Here is a 19,992-nt window from a genome sequence, read left to right as displayed (position 1 = left end):
ACACCCACTTATAAACTCCACCAACACTATATATAATAATTATAATATTATGACCTACTAAGCTCAGCAAAAAGGTATTACAGCAAAAAAATATGTTGAATATTATCATGGAATAAATTTTTTTCAATTTTTTATTTATATAGCGCCAAATCACAACAACAGTTATCTCACAGCGCTTTCATAAAAGAGCAGGTCTAGACCGTACTCTATGATGCTATTTACAGAAGCCCAACAGTTCCCACCAAGAGCAGCACTAGGCGACAGAGGCAAGGAAAAACTTCCTTTTAAGAAGCAGAAACCTCGGGTAAAGATAAATAGAAATGTATATAGTAACAAAACATCATCAATATAAGATCTGAACTGAATCTGGTCAAAGTAAGTTCCAATCCCCTAAAAATTAGTAATAAATAAATAAAGAAGAAATGTCCTAAGTTTTACATACCAGAAGAATATTTAAAAAATGTTCAAGAAATTAAGAAAGAAATTATTAGGAAATTAAAGGGGTGCATAAAATAAAGTATATGCCTCATCTCTAGTCTTCTGTTGTAACAAAGCTTAGTAGTATAAAGTGACTCTTTGTTCAAAAAACAGTTACTTGTAAGCACCAGTCAGCGCCACTTTGTAACTTTGTGCAACCAGTTCCTGTGCTGGTCATGGGAGACAAATGCTGTGTTCCATTTACCTCGGAAGTCGGAGGTCGGAGCTGGGAATGACGTGACACCCGAGTTGACCACGTTCCAGTTAACAAGACGTAAAACTCCGCTTGGCCAGCCATTGTTTACAAATAGCGAGGTTAGCTATTGATTCGCCAGTAGATAAAAAAAAAAAAAAAAACACATTGTGCGGTATTTACTCATACTAAACACTGTAGCAACACGTCCACAGACAGCAGCTGGAAAGCACTTTGTGTACGAACATTTATATGAGTCACAAGTACACAGAAGTGCTAATAAACAGTATAAACTACAGCTTTCACTAACTGTTGATACCCCGACAGCCATCTTGGATCATGAAGTCGTGGCAGTGAGGTTCTCTCCTTCCCAAGTCAGAAATCCGACTTAAGGGGGCGTTCCCTTTGAAATTTTTACTTAAACTTGGAAATTCCGACTTCCCATGTCAACTGGAATGCACCAAAACTAGAGTAGGTAGCATACAAAGCAAATGTCGTTTCATGGCCATGTGCACCCAAACCGAATACATTTTTGTCATACTGGTAAAGTTCAACAAGCCTAAATGTTCCACGCAGAAATAATCAAAAGTCACTATCTGATCATGATCTGAAAATTAATTATTATTATAAAATCAGTCCCTTGGCTATTAAACATATACCATGTGGTTTCATATATACAGATGGATGCAAAACAAAAGCATTTTAAAAAGCATTTCTAGACAGTTAAACTAGATGCCCCAATGCCAGCTGCCAGAATACAAAACAGATTAAACACTGTTAAATCTTCTTATTTTGGCTGCTGTCTGTAGGAGTCACCACAGCAGATCATCTATATCTATCTTGCCGGCAACCCAGCATGGGGATCTGATGATCTGCATGTTTGGCTTTTTATGCCGAATGCCCTTCCTACCCCAACCCTAACAAACACTGTTAAATACCTATTTGTAATTTTAGTGGCTTTTCCAAACATTCTAAATACATTTGATATGATTCTAAAGTGTCCATAAAATGCATAATATTTGATAAGTAGTTTTGTTTTTTAAGAATTAAAAAGTGAGTCCTAATCCTAAGGGTGGTAAATAACCGCAGAGAAGCTGGCTTGGAGGAGGATGATTATTGCCGTCAAATAGTTTGACTGTGATGGCATGGGTGAATTGTTTATGCTTTATGTCTATCAATGGTTGGGCTTTGATGGCATTTCATGGAATCTGAATCCAAAGATAGAATGAGCTTATTGAATCTGAATCATTTCAAATCCCTTATCGAATCTAATTAGGATGAGTTTTTTAACGTGTAAATAAAGTTGAAAAGAACTAAAATTGTGCACTGGAGATTTGAGTGGCAGCCTATTTAATGCTTGTAACCTCTAGATACAACTGGAAAATACATTTCTAACGCATTGAAATAACAGCTGTAGCCTACGGACTTTCTCTTTACAATCCACCTTAATACCAGAAGTTCTGATTCATAAATAAGTAACTGGATCATCTTATATTGCTAGTATGATCTGAATGAAAGTCCAGCTGAGAAATTTTGACAACTTATATAACAGTGACAATGACAGTTAGATGTTCTCTACACGAGCTCTGACACTTGAGACTTGACTTGGCTCAAAGACTTGTAAGCATCTGTAGTAAACAGTCAAACTTGTTTTAAGGGGAAAATGAAGGCACATGGTAAAATTATTACCCAAACAAAATTTATTGTACAAGCTTGAGGTGTTTTCCTTTAGTTGGCTTGTTTACAACTTCTCAGATCATATGAATGCTTGTTTTCCTTTGCCCTATTGGACTTTTTTGGTGATGTCACTGGAATCCAAGATCTCAGTATTTTTTTTTGAGAACAATGTTACCATAAACCATAAAACCAATTACTGTTTAGTTTTACCAGAGACGTTTTATAGAGGAGACACGCCACTCAATCCCATCCCATCCCTCCTACTAGAAAGCCAATAGTCTGCTTTTAACAGCCGAAGCGGTAAACATATTTCAGCTTCATCGTGTGGTTTCACTGATGTAAGAATCTACTGTGCATGCGTGGAAGTGGTGACGCATACGTAGTAGAAGTATAACCATTCAAGAAAAATGCTTTTTAAACCTTGTTTTTTGGGGCAAAGTCATCAACTTTTTCAGTGATTATTATTAGATTTTACTACTGATTCTATTCATGTAGTTTTCATGTCCTGGTGACCAGTAAAAGTGCAGTTCTGTCTCTCTCCCCATTCATTCAGATCCTGGTCAGAGCCTGGTCTTGTTAATCTGAAATAGCTGCCCAGAGGCATTCCCAAGATGGCGGCTGAGTGGCATGACTTGCCTATGGACTGGTTTTACTGAAAACACAATTTGAAAGGAAAACAGACTGACACACAAATGGCTTGCAGAGAGCACATTTTTTGCTAATGAAAAAGGACAGGAGAGAGAAATGATTCGATAAGAGATTTGTAATTTATGAACCAAGAACCAGCTATCAGAACCCAACCCTATCGCTGTGGTTCTATGAAGACATATCAAGTGATTTCAGACATATTACTCAATATTCTTATTTCCATGGTTATTCAGCAGGTTGAGCTTAGTCACTATAACATGGTAAAGCTAATCCTATCAAATACTGTTAAGTTTTCTGTTAAGACGAGAAGCATTCCAGCTGTGTTTATTCTGTTTATACTAAGGATTAAGAGCCCATGCTGTTAACATGCATACCAGCACGAGGACTGACATTGACAACAATTGAACTGCTAACAGCCACTGTGTTCATATAGAAATGCGGTGAACCTGGCGGTGTTAAAGTTGAACGAGCAGGGGCTACTGGACAAACTGAAAAACAAGTGGTGGTATGACAAGGGAGAATGCGGCAGCGGAGGAGGGGAAAGCAAGGTTAATACACACACAAACACAGACACACACACACACACACTCACACACTAAAACACACACTAAAACACACAAACGTGAGTAACATTGGGTTATCAGGTGTTTAAAAAAAATCTAAAGAAGCAGCACAGTTATAACGCCACATGTGAACACAAAAGGTAATAATGTTAGCACTGCCAAGCTGTAACCTTTCAAAGAAATATAAAAACAAATTATACGTCGTAGATGTTACATAGAGATTGAGCAGTTGCTGATAAGCACCACTAACAGGTAGCGTTGTAGTCTTTGCTGCTTCTTCCAACAATGTGTTGCAATCTGTTTGGTTGAGGTCAGGGTTAGGGCAGGCTTCAGGCACAAGGCCAGGGTCAGTTGACCTCACACCAGATGGCAGCAACAGTGCAGGAGAAGAGCCGTGGATAAAGAGTTTGGCTAAACTCTTTTTATCTATGGCTCTGACCTGGAGGAATACTGCTGCTGAATAAGCAGAAAGGCTTTTCACTGCGGCGCCTCTCATTCTCTGTCTCAGGGGCCAAATAGTGGGGTCCTGACAGCATAAGATTTAATTTTAAACAGCTTTGTCCAATTAATTGTGGTGATAACAGACTAAATGGTCTACATAGTCCTGATGTCCAACATGATAGCGTTTGGCAATAGATGGAGTGATATGATTATAGTCTTTAAATTTAAAGTAATGTGGAAAAATATTGTAAAACCAAGCTTTAATGTTGTGTCATTCGTGACATGAAATTCCTGCTAAACAACAAAAACATTAGTGGACCCTGTCTTGGTTGCTAGACCAGAGTGTGAGAACCGCTGCCCCACTAATAACATAAGATAACATTGATAATGATGTTATTTATGTTATTCCCATTGAAGAGTACCAGTTAACCTTGCCGTATTGAAACTGAATGAGCAAGGGACCCTAGACAAGATGAAAAACAAGTGGTGGTACGATAAAGGAGAGTGTGGCTTCAAGGACTCTACCAATAAGGTTAGTTGTATATGTCTGTGGATCAATCAAACATGCACTGTCTGTTCACACATTTATCATGTACAGTAATCTTAGTTTTGTGTGTATTAAGAAAAGAAAGTATATCTACACTCAAAGATTACAGTAGTCCAATATTTCTATGTGTAAAACTGAAAGAAAAACGTACACAGTATTGATGGTACATGCAGTAAGCTGCATGTACTGAATTGTCAAGGACACCCTCAGGTTAAAACATGATGCTTCAACAGTCAAATGCTGATAAGAATAAAAACAAGTGGTGTCCTGAAAACTGAGTGGAACTTCTTAAGATCAACTCAGAACCATTAAGTCCACTTTTTGGCTGTTGAATATTAAATTTTTCTGTCTGTCTTTTTAACACTAAAGTTAAAGTCTGTCTGTCTGAAACCCTGTTTAGACAGAATTTGTTTTCAAGGTATTGTCTGTGTACCAATTGTCCAAGCAGGGTAACAAGGAATTAGACACTGAGGAAATGCAGACAACTGAGGCAGGGCTGCAGCAGTTCAAATGATTTTATTACCAATGTCAGAGGACAAAATGCTTAAAAGGGCTTACAGGATGATGAGGCAGGAAAGGGTCAAAACCAAAGAGGAGGCTAGTGATATAGGTAGGAGCACTCTGGAGGCTGGTGACAAGGCTAGAGATCAGGAAAGGCAACTGGCCCCAAGAAATTCAGCTACACGATAGGGCAGGCTGCTGAATAAGTTTTCGACATCTAGAAAACAGGACCCGTGCCCCGGTGTTTGGAGACCAGGACCGGAGGCTGGAAGATGAGTTGGTGGAGGGAAATGGTAGACTGCTGCAGCGGTCACCAATCTACTTTTTCCCTAGCTCCCCCAACTCACCTTCCAGCCTCCGGTCCTGGTCTCCAAACACCAGGGCACCAGTGTACTGTCTCATTGGATTGCTGCAGCACAGGAACAGGTGTCAGCGGGACTGTCGACTGGAAAACTGGAGCAGGCGAAGGCCGTGCTACCGAACGGGGGACCTGACAGGGCTGATGCAACTTGGTGGTGCTGGTCAGTGAACAGGCCAAGGTGCTGGGCAGCTGAGATCCAGTGACATGGGCAGCCACGCTTCCTTTGAAGACTACACTGTAACCTGTGAAAATGGCATGGCGAATCCCTTCAAAAGACTGATCTCTTAACATCATCTTGTCTCCTTAGTTTCTCCTGGGGTTCAGGGTATCCTAGATCAGGACAGACAGGTAGCGAGCTAAAAAGGACAGGGTGGCTGCAGGCTCACAACTCCAATTCTGGACTGGATCAGGCCAAGGCGGCTGTGGCAGACAGACAGAGGCAGTAGTTTTGCAGCCTGGGCTGGAGGCTGAAGGCTAGCTGGCTATTAAATGTTCAGTTTTTCTGTCTATTTTAACACTTAAGTTAAATTCTGTCTGTCTGAAACCCTGTTTAGACAGAATTAGTTTTCAAGGTATTGTCTGTCTCACAATTGTCCAAGCAGGGTAACAAGGAACATGAGGAATTGATGCAGACAACTGAGGCAGGGCTGCAAACACAAGCTGGCACAGAGTGTGGGAAACACGCACACTAGGCCTGCACAATATGAGGAAAATCTCTGATGTCTGAGACGCTTCTTCAGTTCTGAGCTAAAGAAGTGTCTCAGATGAGAGGCAAAATGTCTTTGAGTATCTTCAACCAGTCCAGTTGCCCTTGATTTTAACCTTCCTTGGTTAGATGTTTTTATTTATTCATCTCCTTGTCCTTGATTTAATTTCCCACAAGCTTGTCTTCTTAATACAATTGATTCCAGTGAAATCGCTATGACCAGTGACGTAGCTGAGACGTATCTGGGATACTTGTTGAGTACAGTGTTCATAGAAATGATGGCCAGAGCTGTTTGTGGTTAAACCCTTAGATGGTATTGAGTCATTTACTAACATTTTGATGATGGTCAGTATCTGCAAACACAAATACTTGAATATAGTGCATACAAAGGTACACACTGATTTACACACAGACAAATTAGTAAAGAGCATGAGTGTTTTAAATGTGTGCAGGTTAGGTTTAGTCAAATTTTCTGTGACTATGCTGTCCTAATCTAAAGCACCTAGATGTATTTATGAGTTAACTGTGTGCACATGACAGCTCAGTTAAGTTTTATGCTGTAGTTCTGTGGTAGTGTGTCAGTCATTAAAGTTAGCTCTTTACATAAAAACACCTCACTAACACTTCTTTGGGCTGACACCCTCTTTTTTTCCCCCTCTGTGTGTGTGTGTGTGCTAGGAAAAGACCAGTGCTCTGTCTCTTAGTAATGTAGCGGGAGTCTTCTACATCCTGGTTGGGGGTCTAGGTCTGGCCATGATGGTAGCACTGGTAGAGTTCTGCTACAAGAGTCGTGCAGAGGCAAAAAAAATGAAGGTACGTTATCTTTTTAAAAAAACAGTTTCTAAAATTATCTTAAATACAATTGGTATTGTTGTAATATTATTGGTATTCCATTTGCTATGTAGGATTCTCACTAAAAGTAACTATCCAAATCTGAATTTATGTGCGGAGTAATGTTACAGACAAATGAACAAATGCCTTCCAGTCAGAAAATCAGAAAAACCAAAACCTGTGTGGTTAATGTGATGTGTATTGTAGTATTTCTACATGTGTGAAATTCATACCTCATATTAGTGAGTTCAGTGTGATGTAAGAAATAGCATGCCAATGTTTTTTTATGATACTATTTATACAGTAAGGTAACACTCAGCCACCAGTTTATTATGTAAACCTTTACGGTCATTTTCTGGTGCTGTTGAATTACATTGTGTTACACTTTAAACTGAGTTGTGTTTCTAATATTTAGTCCAACATATTTACGTCAATGAGCATATACACAGAAATGAACCCTCAGTATAACAGCAGCACAACCTACAGCCTCTAACATTACCATAAAGTTGAATCAACACCGCAGTAAAACCAAAACTGAACATAGTTCTTTCAGAAAGGTAGGATATATTGCAGGGCTGTTGGGCTAGACTGCAGTGGTTTTGGACGTAATAAACTAGTAACTGAGTGTGTATAGAAAATCTAAAATACTAGGAGTTGAAATCCAAATTCATGCCGGATGCAAGATGTCAGCAGTGCGCAAGCGCTACAGATGCATCAGTCTGTTCAATCCACATTGACTTCGATCACCTCTATGAAGTAGCTCTCCTCACAACAAACCAGCTGTCTTTTCAGCAGCACTGCTAAAAGGCAATGGCCAGTGTAAGCCACAGTGTCATTACAAGGCTAAATTAATGTCATAAAGATGCGCTACAGGGAAAAAACAAAACATGAAGCTTAAAAAACACACATGATGTGGGCTTCATAATTAAGTCATTAAGTCTAGAACAGCTAACTTTTAGACATGTTACGCCTGGTTGGTCAACCACATGTAGACCTAACCAGACAATCCTTCACTTCCATTGCTCACTTGGATTTTTAGTATACATAGAGAGATGTTAACATTAGATAATACAGGGTTCAAGGTAGTTTATTTATCATTATACAACACAAGGTTTTATAATCAAAAGAATGTTTGTTGTCGCTTCATACTATAAAGTTAACAGATAGTAAAATGTATATTAAAATATGAACATATAAAATAAAACAATATATACAGTTGTTAATATACATGTAGTCTACATAGGCGACAAGTATACACCCAGAACATTCTGCAGTGTATTTTATGAATTTGCATCTGTGGTGAATGTGAACTGCAGCAACAAAATGATAAAATGGGTTTATACATGGTGTCCATTTTCACTGTATATAATCTATTATTCAATTAAAGATTCTTGATCCTTCGCCAGTGACTCCTGGTTGATGACATTATCCCCTTCCCAGTTTATGCTGTGAGATGTGACCGCTGATGTTGTCTGTTTTTGGTGTTCATTTCGTCTCTTATTTAGGGTCCCTGCTGTTTCACCGATATAGTTTCCCCACAGCTTTCATGTGTGATGTCACAATGTTTTCATACACCACACCAGCATTCCTGTCAAGGGGGGGGGGTTGTATTCAAGGTGTACCAGTAATTTTAAGGTTCATTCAGCCATTCACCCATGAATGAGAAGAAAAATTCCGTTTTAGGTGTCTGAGGCTGGATCAGAACCTGGCAGTGTGTCTGAGCCTGCCCAAGCAAACAAATGTGTGTTAACCACCTGTTGAAGCCCTGTTTAGCAATGCTCTTGGCTTCTCGTCTGGCTCAGACTTGCATCAGGGTGATTGTACCCTGTTTTAATTGCTCACAGTTCTAGTAATTATTTTCAATTATTTTCCACCATGTAAAACTAGTTGTGAAACCTAAGCTAAGTCAAAGTTGGAAAAGTGAAATTTCTGGGTAGGTATGAGAGTGAACTCAATGAACAAGTGATCCAGGTCAGCCATAAGTTTAAAAAGCAAAAGCAAACAAGCTTTTGTTCTTAATTTATAAACTGTACACCACACATTCAAATGTGTAAATGTTTTTTTTTGATTATAGCTTTTTTAGAGGTTGTACATTCCTTCTGCAGGCGGTTAGTGCTGTGCTCTGTGAGTAACAGTTAGGCAATGTGATTGTTTTATGGGTTTGCTTTTAGGGTTGGGGTTGAGAGGCAGTATTGCTACCCAACAGATGTGTCATATGAATATGATACAGGCCAACTCAGGCGAAACCAAGGAGAGGACGGGTGCTTTATATCCACATATTCGGTAGATTATATCACACTCACTTATTCCCATGACATTTTATTTGCAAATTTGCAAATCACCCATTGGGCATATGGTTGATTTTCTACTTTGACACATTTTGCCTGTGCAGTATGAATAGCTGATTTACTATGCAAAACGTGGTGTAAATCAATCAGTAGGGCATGTAGTAAAACTGACTACTCACTAACTAACTCACCAATACACATTTCATGTTTCACCATATTTGGTCACAGCCACTATGTGATTCAGATTTGGTATATCACAGTTGATTTATGAATTTATTTTAAAACAGAATATTTCATTCATGGTCTTATGGTGGTCCTGGTGGAGTTTCTGTGGATGACACAAAAATAAAAGATCTTTAAAATGTAATTTGCGATCTGGTGCTGCCTTCTGTTGAATATGTCTGTACTTTTTGAAGTTCATTGCAGGTCATCATATCTTCTGAGTACTATCTTGGGCTGTTAAGAGCCTGCACCTTCATGTGGCCTGCACGTTCTATTGCGGGTTTGAATCCTGGGCATTGAGCTCAAGACTGTTATGCTCAATTTACCTCTATGTTAGTTTTGCAGTATAATACCTAGTGATATTACATCTCTGAGAGGTGTAAATTGCTGTAAGAGCTACAAAAGCATTACCTTATTTGCATTTGACTTGCAATTGTTCATGTGTAAAACTGTTACTTGATAACATAGCAGATTAGCATATGTCATAAATTGCCCAAATTAATTTTTCTACTGGGTTTTCCTTCTCCCCTCCTCTTTGCCTCACAGTCTCATGATCTCACGGTCAAATGGTTAATGGTCTTGATTACATGCCAATGAATGACATAGTGGTAGCTTCTGCTTTCTTACTCTTAAGAAGAGTCTGCTGTTAAAGCAGAATAACTGTTAAATGATGAATGTAAAAAGTATTTTAAAAAACTAATGTGTATTTTCATTTGTTTGGCTGTATCGATGTGTAAGTTAATTTTAAAGACACTGTAATTAAAGCCTGGGTGCAACAATCAAGATCTCTAATCATGGTCTCACCATAGTCTCATGCCACCAAAAAATATGGCCAAATTTGAAATGTAGATTCATGAGTTCATTTAAAGACAACATGTTACAGCACCCTTTGTTTGGGTTTGTCAAATGTGGAACGATAAATAAGCTGCTTATACTGAAAATGCCTATTAAATCTTGTACAATTTGGATCACTGAGATACAGTGTTATTCTAAATATAACTGTTACAAACAAATCTGCGGCTCACAGATCCAGACCCCACAGCTCCACAGCCACAAACACCTGAGACTACAGGAGAGGGAAGAAGTTGAGTTAGTAACATAAATTAATGTGATAAGAATGCATACAAAAGGAATTGCAATATCCTAGAAGAAACAAATGTGTGGACTAGTTTTTTCGCATCATTTTGAAATATGCCTGTGCTCCCTGATGGGTTGAAGATGGAGTGATAGGGCTGTTTCACCTTTCACTGCTGGTGCAGTGATCTTGTCACCTGTGCTACTAAGCAAAGTAAATTACAGTAACAACCCAATCATTTATAAATACGCATTTGGAAACAAATTAAGAAACCTTTTAAACTCAGCACAATGTCCCTCTATGGTATCTACTCATAATTAATTTCCACTTGTTGGCAACCTTTACCTGGGAGGGATGTTTGCATCCTTCCAACAGTTCCAAGAAAAATATGCTCTCCCACAACAGGACTACTGTGATGCTGATTCCCAGGAACCTAAAACTGTTAACCTGCTATACCTCAGTTCCACTGAGTTAGTAAGAAGCGTGTGTCCTTGCCGACTTTTACCTAAAATCAATAATTAGCTCCTTGGTTTTGCTGACATTGAGCAGTAGGTTTTCTCTGTGCACCACACAGCAATATTATCAATTTCCTATCTCTCATTATTGTTTGAAATATGGCCGACGATGGTGGTGTCGTCCACAAACTTCACAACAGAGATCTCTCCATGTCGGGGGATGCAGTTGGTGCACAGCGTGACAGGAGGGGTCTGAGCACACAGCCCTGTGGGGCTCTGGTGGTCAACACTCGAAAATGAGGTGTGCAAGCCAATCCAAACTATCTGTATCTGCTGATCAGTTTCATGGTGAGATTGTGTTGAACGCTGAGCTGAAATCCACAAACAGCATTCTGATGTAGGTGTTGTTGTTCTCAAGGTGTGTGAGGGCTGAGTGGAGGGCAGTGGAGATCTGTTGGTTCTAAAAGCAAACTGGTGAGGGCCCAGGCTGGCTGGGATGTTGACCCAATTTCTCAAAGTACTTCATCCTAATGGGGGTGCCACAGGGCGCTCAGACATGACACTGCAGACTTTTTACACAGACAATGGTGGCTGTCTTGATGCAGGTGGGAACCCCCTTTGCCTTCAGAACTGCCTTCGTGGCATACTTTCAGCAAGGTTGTTGAAACATTCCTCAGAGACTTTGGTCCATATTGACATAATAGCACATTGCAGTAACTGCAGAAATGTCGGCTGCGCATCCATGACATGAATCTTCCTTTCCACCACATCCCAAAGAGGCTCTATTGGATTGAGATCTGGTGACTGTGGAGCCCACTGGAGTACAGTGAACTCATTGTCATGTTTAAGGAACCAGTTTGAGACGATTTGAGCTTGGTGACATGATGCATTATCCTGCTGGAAGAAGCCATCAGAAGATGGTACACTGTGGTCATAAAGATGGACATCGTCAGCAACAAGCTGTCATGTTTAAATAATCAGTTGGCACTAAGTGTGCCAAGAAAATATCCCCCACACCATTCCACCCCCACCACCAGTCTGAACGTTGATACAAGGTAGAATGGATCCATGCTTTCATGTTGTTTATGCAAATTCTGATCCTACCATTTGAATTTTGAACTGAAATCGAGACTCATCAGACTAGGCAACATTTTTCCAATCTCTATTGTCTAATTTTGGTGAGCCTGCACGAACTGTAGCGTCAGATTCCTGTTCTTAGCTGACAGGAGCCACATCCGGTGTGGTCTTCTGCTGTTGTTGCCCATCTGCTTCAAGGTTTGACTTATTGTGTGTTCAGAGATGGAATTCTGCATACCTTGGTTGTACCGAGTGCTTGTTTGAGTTACTACCTTTCTGTCATCTCGAACCAGTCTCCTCTGACCTCTGACATCAACAAGGCATTTTCGGCCACACACCTGCCGCTCACTGGAGATTTTCTCTTTTTCGGACCATTCTCTGTAAACCCTAGAGATGGTTGTGCGTGAAAATCCCAGTAGATCAGCAGTTTCTGAAATTCTCAGACCAGCCCATCTGGTAACAACAACCATGCCACGTTCAAAGTCACTTAAATTCCCTTTGTCTCCCATTCTGATGCTCCGTTTGAACTTCAGCAAGTTCAAACGGCCAAGCCATGTACATCACGTGTATTACATAAACATATGGAAGAAACACAATTCTTGTCAAAAGTCTCTTTAATATTATATATAATTGTAAATTATGTTACACTGTAAGTCAATAAGCATTCCCAGATATTTTCCAACTCCCGACAGGGTTTTTGTAGAAATATTATACTGGGGATAAACTTGACCAGTTCTGAGAGAAAAAAAGGCCTACAAGATGAATATAATCTGAAAAAAAAGCTAAGACGTAGAAATATAATCAGGGATTTTTAATTCACACACAGATGAGAGCAATGTATTTCTCTGAGCTGAACCTGATGAAGAGCTAAATCTCGAGTAAAAGTACTTTTTTGTTTACTGGGTCTGTCTGTCCTATCAGCCTTCCCTGCTACGTGATCCCACTCATCAATCCAAGACAAATGGATGCACATCATACAAAGTTGATTACTCATCTTTAATTTAAGTTTTCTGGCACCAAATACACTTGTCAACTCACCTTCAATCATGATATTTTTGTGGTGGAGGACTTTGTTTGGCCCAGTAATGCTGCTGGCTGTGTTGTTTGGCTTAATAGCCATTGGTGGGATCTCCTATGGCAATTTGGTCCAGACTAAATATAATTCACTGGAATGTACAGGCAAGCAACATCTGCGGACTGGGACCTCTTCTTGGAGTGGAGATGTGGATGGTAGCTATGTCTGTGTCAACCCAAAGAAGTTACATGGGCCCTGTCTCATTTGGGCCAGCCACTTGCAAAGCTAAATTGGGTGGCAGGTAAAGATGCTTTCCCCAGGCTGAAAAAAACTTACTCCTGAGATGTGGAATCTAGCAAGCAATAATTAATGATCTTTATCAACACATACTGTTGCTATTGCTACTAGGGCTGACCCCAAATAGTCAAAGATTTGTTGCTTCGATGGGCGGAGCCTGATTCGACTGTCAATCTCACAGTCGAAGCTTCGCAACGACATTTTGGCGATATGGGGGTGCTCAATGTCTGATTTTACATAGAACTACCAGTTTTCTCCCCATAACTTAATATACAGCCTATTACAATATACATTTCAACGTTTAATGCTGTAAATAAACATGTAAAAAGAAAAGAAACTTCCAATAAATGTTTTTAAAATGCGTAAATAAATCCAAAATTGTAACCCTAACCCTGGGTCGTCAGTGCGCATGTGTAGGTGTAGCGTGAATGTGTGTAGTGGCAGGAGGAACACTTACTGAAGAGACAGAGCTCCAGCTGCACTGGTGTTGTGCCGAGTTATTCGCACCTCGCGGAACTTTCGCATAATTTATCACCGTTGATGAACCCCACAAAGATTATTATATCGTTTTTAAACAGCCGCTGCTTGAAATAGATACGCAAGGAACCGCGACATGCATAAATTTGTGCAGCCCGGCAAAACCTCTTCATAAGACCAGTGAATGGCAGGGGTGAGAGAGAGAGAGAAAATGATCAACAATATGCCTCAGTTTAGCTTCGGCTCACAATCGCCATGCACAAAAACACACATGATTCAGTCGACTATAGGTAGGACTTGACGATTCTGATTCGACTATGTAAATCAATCCTTAGTCGGGGACAGCCCCACTATTTACTGTAAAAAATAAACATTTTTACGTGTAAACAGACCTCAAAAGGCCATTCTGTTTTTGCAGTTACTACTATTGGTGCTCTCAATACGCAAAATATTGTTGTCACTTGAATTAGTGATAATAACAGTCCCACAGCTCAAGAGTCACTGTTGTTCCATTAGCACAATCAGTATAGTAATAACAATGACTTTATTTTTGTTTTAAAAAGGTGGCAGCCAACACCTTGTCGTCCCCCCAGCACACAGGAAACTACACACACACTCTGTCTTCTCCTCAACATGCCCCCAACTTCAACTTGCTGTCCCCCAGCCACCAGCCAAACTACGCCACCTATAAAGAGGGCTACAACGTTTACGGCATTGAAAGCGTCAAGATCTAACACGGGTAGGAGAGTGATGATTGATGGCTAAAACTTTCCTCACCTCACAGTCATAGACTTTGATTAGACAATTAACTGTTAATTGTTAACTGTTCATATCATCAAACAACTACTCAAATAAACTTATGGTGTTGTACAGCAGCTTCAATGGCAAAGTTTTTTTTAACCTTCATGATTCCTCTTCACTCGTCTTTGTACGTTGTTAAGCAACAATCAGTGAAACAAAGCATTTCCTGAGATAAAACAGTATTAAAAAGTGAAACTGAGCGAAACAGAGAATAAGAAGTATGATTTGACTAGATTATATAGAAAATGGTTAGCCATGGATTGAAAAATGAGATCTATTATTTAAAAGAGAAATAAGTAAGTCTACCACTGCAATGACCATTAAGGCATTGGAAAGTTCACACCAAACAAATGAAATGAAACTTATCAGCCCAGCCCTGATAACAGTATAATTTCATTAACATGCAGGTAATTTGTTTGCTTATTAAATCATCATAATAATGAGACAAAGTTGCCATTGAGGTTGGCTGGCATTGAGTGGTATAATGTTCAGGACACGATGTGAATGCAGCAGTTGTTCTTGAATAGTAACATCAAGACCATAATAGAGGCTAGATTAACATTGCATAACAGGTAACTAGTCAAAACTGTATATGGCTGTGATACTCTTTCCCTTTGTTCACTCATTTCCCAACAGCTCGTTCACCTCCTCTATCTTTCCTCACCGCTTCTCTTTACCACTTCTCCTACACTCTCTGCATGCGCCTGTACTCTCTTCCTCTCTCCTTCTTGTCTTCTCACCCACCTCCACCTTTCCCTTTTTACGTTTTGTCCTTCCCTGATTCTCTGTTGATTATCTGTTTCTTCTTTTCCTTTCTTACTATTTAGCCAATCATCCTCTTCAATGGACTGACTCATTGGCCAATCACTTTCATAAGTCTTAATGTCAGCTTTTCGTTAGGCAGCCCCATGATTTCACTTTGAAGATGGGGTGGTTTGGACTGGTAGCCTTATCAAACACTGTACACCTTGGTATAAAAAATTAAAGTGTAATACCACTGTATTGCTGTGTTAAATACCACTGTTCCCTTTAACTCTTTTTACTTGGTACAACACATACAGTATGGGATATCACAGCCTGCACAGCCTGATTGAAGACACCTCTGTTCATGCCTTAAAGGCAGATGACCTGTGGAGACATATGAGGCCCAATCTGCACATTTATACTTAAGTCACCACAGTCATTGCTCACTTCTTACACTCTTCACTTTGCTTAGAACCCCTGACCCCACAGAGTTAGCTAGCTACAGCTAGTTTGCTCTATATTTCATTAGCTACGATGGGACCTGGCTAAGAATCAGCTTAAATGTTCTAGTTGGCTCTACTCTGGTTCTAGTTTTCTTTGTATGAAAAGGACCAGCACAAAACCAGTCCTGTCTGCCTGGTCATTATAGCCGTTAGGAGAGCATTGGTTGAGCTCTAGTTGTGCATTTTGTCGCCAGATCATGTTTGCTCTACTTTTCTGCAATTAGCTCTGTTGACCATATGAAAAATGTGTAGGGGTTATCTGAGTTGGATTGGTGCCCTTCGAGAGCGCTACTCCCCTTCAGCGCTAACAACTGTTAGGAAGCCCCTGCTTCTGTTGCCAGTCTTTGTCTTGGAGTTGACTTTACTATGAAATTAACTACCAACCTCTGTCACAGTGCCTGGTTATGGCTGGTTTGTTTAGAATTTTGATTTAGATCGAACTAAAAAAGTGGGTTTGGTTTTCAGCTATGGTGCCATTTTTGGATTCTCAAGAACCTTACCATAACAGGTGGTTTTTGGCAGTCCAGCTACAAAAAATTTACCCGGAGCAGAAAGGCTCCGTTCGGGCCCTTTGTCTAAGTGCTTCAAACTTCTTAGGTGATGTGTCTGGTAAAGCTTGGAGGGCAGATTGATGCTGATTTGCGGGATGAGTATATACTCACCCATATTATATGTGTTGAATCAACAAAACGGGAATGCAGTGATGATGTTTCTTGAAGCAGAAGAAGGAGGTATACCACCATATTGCCTCAGGGCTGGGCTTTGTTGAACTGAGGAATTCAACGTGCAGATGGGGCCTAACAGCCGTTGTCTCACATATATCACCACAGATCTTTAGTTAAACCACAATATGATGTGATATCATATACACTATGTAGTGTACTTTGTACATCTCTGCTAACTAAAATAATTTATTTTTATTATTTTATTTCCTAATTAAACTTATTTAGTGAAACAAAAGCTCATTCAAGCATAAGATGCTGTAGCAGGATCAGTCACCATAGCAGCATATTCTTAACAAGAAGATAATGTAAGACGTTTCTTTCCTCCAAACCAGAATCCATTCTAACATAAAGTTGTTGTGCCTTCTTCAATGATTTGATTTTCTTCAAATGTCTCTCCACACTGCAACAAACCAACATAACCTGATGCTTTGTTTTTACACATATTCTCCATGCGTTTGTTATATCATGCTATAGCATGTCTTGCTGCATGCAGTTGCTTCAGGAAATGTTCTTGGTTTTCAAAATAATTCATTTAATTTCTCTCTCTCTTTCTGAGTGTGTGTACATATATGTTTATATAAACACAAATCTAAGGCTTATAGTAGAATACCTTATACTAAGGCTATATGGACATGTATTTTTGAATAATTGTGAAGAATAGAAAAATCCACACATTACAAAGAGCTGCAGAAGGAGTGGGCAATGTGGATAAATGTGTATATGTTTTCATTCCATGTAGACATTTTTGAAATTAATTGTCATTGCAAAGGGTTCCAATGTTAAGGTATATTATAATTTATGTTTTTCTGTCTTTGCAAGTCATTTTGAAATCTGGTGACAAACAATCCAGTATCGAAATAATTAGTACTTTGGCCAGTGCATGTATGGTCTGAGCAATGCTTTAATAAACCAAAGTCAGCAGTATATAGTGCCCAAAGAAAAGGACATTTTTAGATTTAGGAAGGAAATGCTAAGATGCTACCTTGTTGTTTCCTATAGAGAAATAAAAAACAACAATTTATGATTTTAGGGGGAGTTAACGCACTGAAAAAATTTCAACAGCTGGCTGCAGTGACTATGTGCAGCTCTTTCTGTGTGTTTTCACCTGATTGCAAGATGAGATGCAATTTCATTTGTTTAAGACAATAGTCCGGAACAAAATTCATAGAGATTTTGCATGTTGGGAATATGTTCAGAACTTGTAGTTTGTAGAGTTTGACTGATTTGTGCGATAGAAATATGAAACTACCAATTAACGTCATTATCCCATTTTTTACAGCACATCTACAAGCTCTAATGAAAAACTGTAAAAGTGATTTATTTTAACATTTGACACACAATGTTTTGAAGCCAGCCTCTTCTTCTGAATACTAATTTACTAACACGTGGTTAACATATTTTTTCCTTGTACAGATGAAATTCACAGATGCAATGCGCTCCAAAGCTCGTCTGTCTATCACGGGATCGACCAGTGAGAATGGTCGTGTACCAGTGGCTTACCTCCGTCCAGGATTACCCATGAGCCTCAGCATGACTGATCTTTCTTGACCACGCCCAAGCCAGTGCCTTACAGCCAGTCGACACACACCCCCTGTTCCCCTCTGAAAATGAATGGAAATGCTTGTCATCTCCTTCGGTGACCACTTACCACTCACCATGGGTGATCTGCCCCAGTTTTAATCTGAAGCCAAACAAATCTTTCTGAGGACTCCTGATCTAGCTCTTTAACAATCTAGACTAGAAAGACTGGAACATGGCTGTCAGGCTTCAGCTCAGACCTGCCCACCTATGAAGTGAATCGCTTGACCATCAGCAAGAAAGATGGCTGGTCATTCATGAAGAACAATCAAGCACAGTGGACAGTTTTCTAAACAAACACATCATGGTTTCATAGATTTTTGTCATGGAGGCTCCTCTTGTATAGAAAATAAGGAAAGTAGTGATGCTGACTTAATGCAATAACAATATTAATCAGGGATGTGATCAGGAATTGTGGGTATAAAATCCAAATCTTGTTAAAAATTAGTGCAAGTGCTATGGACAAAACAGACGTCCTGAGAAATCACATCCATGAAAAAGTAGTAATCGTGATAACTGATAATGATAATGATATTATTGTTCCTAATTGTTTTTGCTTTTTTCTGCCTGAAAATTTCGAATTAGTAGAGACTTTTACCAGACCCAAGAGATGCATGGACTGGTACACACACACACACACACACACACACACACACACACACACACACACACACACACACACACACACGTGCTATACACAGGGATGGGCAAAACAAGTCCAAATATATGCTGATACAAAAAAAATCACAATTTATTCCAAAGCCCCCTTTGTGTAGGAAAAAGGAAGAAAAGTTCGAGGCACTCTTCTGACAAACAGTAAAAAGTCTTTATTCAGATGGCTATTTCATAGCGGTGAAATTCTAAAAACACAGACAATGCTGGTGCATGTTAAATAGAACTAACAACCCATCATTCTGCTACAATACTGTGTGTCTTTTTAACACTAGTGCAGCCAAATGCCCAGTGTTACTGTAGTGGGGCGCAAGTTAAAAGAAAGACTTGAAGCGTCAAAATATAGTATGCTCCAAAAACACACAATCCTACAGTTCCCATAATGCAACTCAGCAGTGTTACTTCATATGACTCTTTCTGACTGGTAAATGCGTACATTAAACTCTGTCTATGCCCTCAGTTTGTTGCTAAGGCTTTTTGTTATAGATTTATACATGTCTCATCAAAAAACAGCATGCAAGACATTGCAACAGTGGCCTGAGACCTGGGGAGATGTTTGGAGGTCAGCCAGCCTCATTCACAAATATATATAACATAATACATATTGTTTAGACTTGTTATGTTTCACATGGCCTATGCAACTGTATTTGAGGGCCTATTCGACCATTACATGCCTTTGGCACTGTCTGGTTATGATGCTGTCTTTTGCATCCAGGAATCTTTAACATTATGAAAATTTGAGAATTAGCTGACTCTATTCAAACCACTAACATATTTACTCTCCACTTTCTCTGGGATGCGGTTAAAGGATGTAGATTGAACAAATCTGTCATTCTTATCACATACAATAAAACACAGACTCAAGACATCAAGGCCTTAAAGGACATTTATTGAAGCTAACTGGGACTCCCCAGTTAGCTTCAATAAAACTTGACCTTATGTGGAGAACCGCTATTTACATTAAATTGAATTAAACAAGATGATTAGAAAGAATGTGTTTTCAGCTATTAATTTACAATCTAAATTTCTAAGAGATCCAGAAAAGTTTCTATCCTAATAGTGCCCAACCAAGCCTTTTTATCTTCCAAGATTTTATGAAACGATCATTGAAATAAATG

At 39.4% G+C, this 19,992-nt stretch overlaps 1 pseudogene; it reads left to right on the top strand.

Annotated features, from left to right (window-relative positions):
• Nucleotides 1-18,175, top strand: part of LOC119914378 — a 267,025-nt pseudogene extending 248,850 nt beyond the window's left edge.
• The last annotated feature ends 1,817 nt before the right edge of the window (nt 18,176-19,992 follow it).

Source organism: Micropterus salmoides, unplaced genomic scaffold (assembly GCF_014851395.1).
Source record: "Micropterus salmoides isolate LMB-PRFRI ecotype aquatic unplaced genomic scaffold, ASM1485139v1 Ms_hic_scaffold_1, whole genome shotgun sequence".
Classification (NCBI taxonomy): domain Eukaryota; kingdom Metazoa; phylum Chordata; class Actinopteri; order Centrarchiformes; family Centrarchidae; genus Micropterus; species Micropterus salmoides.
This window is presented reverse-complemented; position numbering and strand designations above follow the sequence as displayed.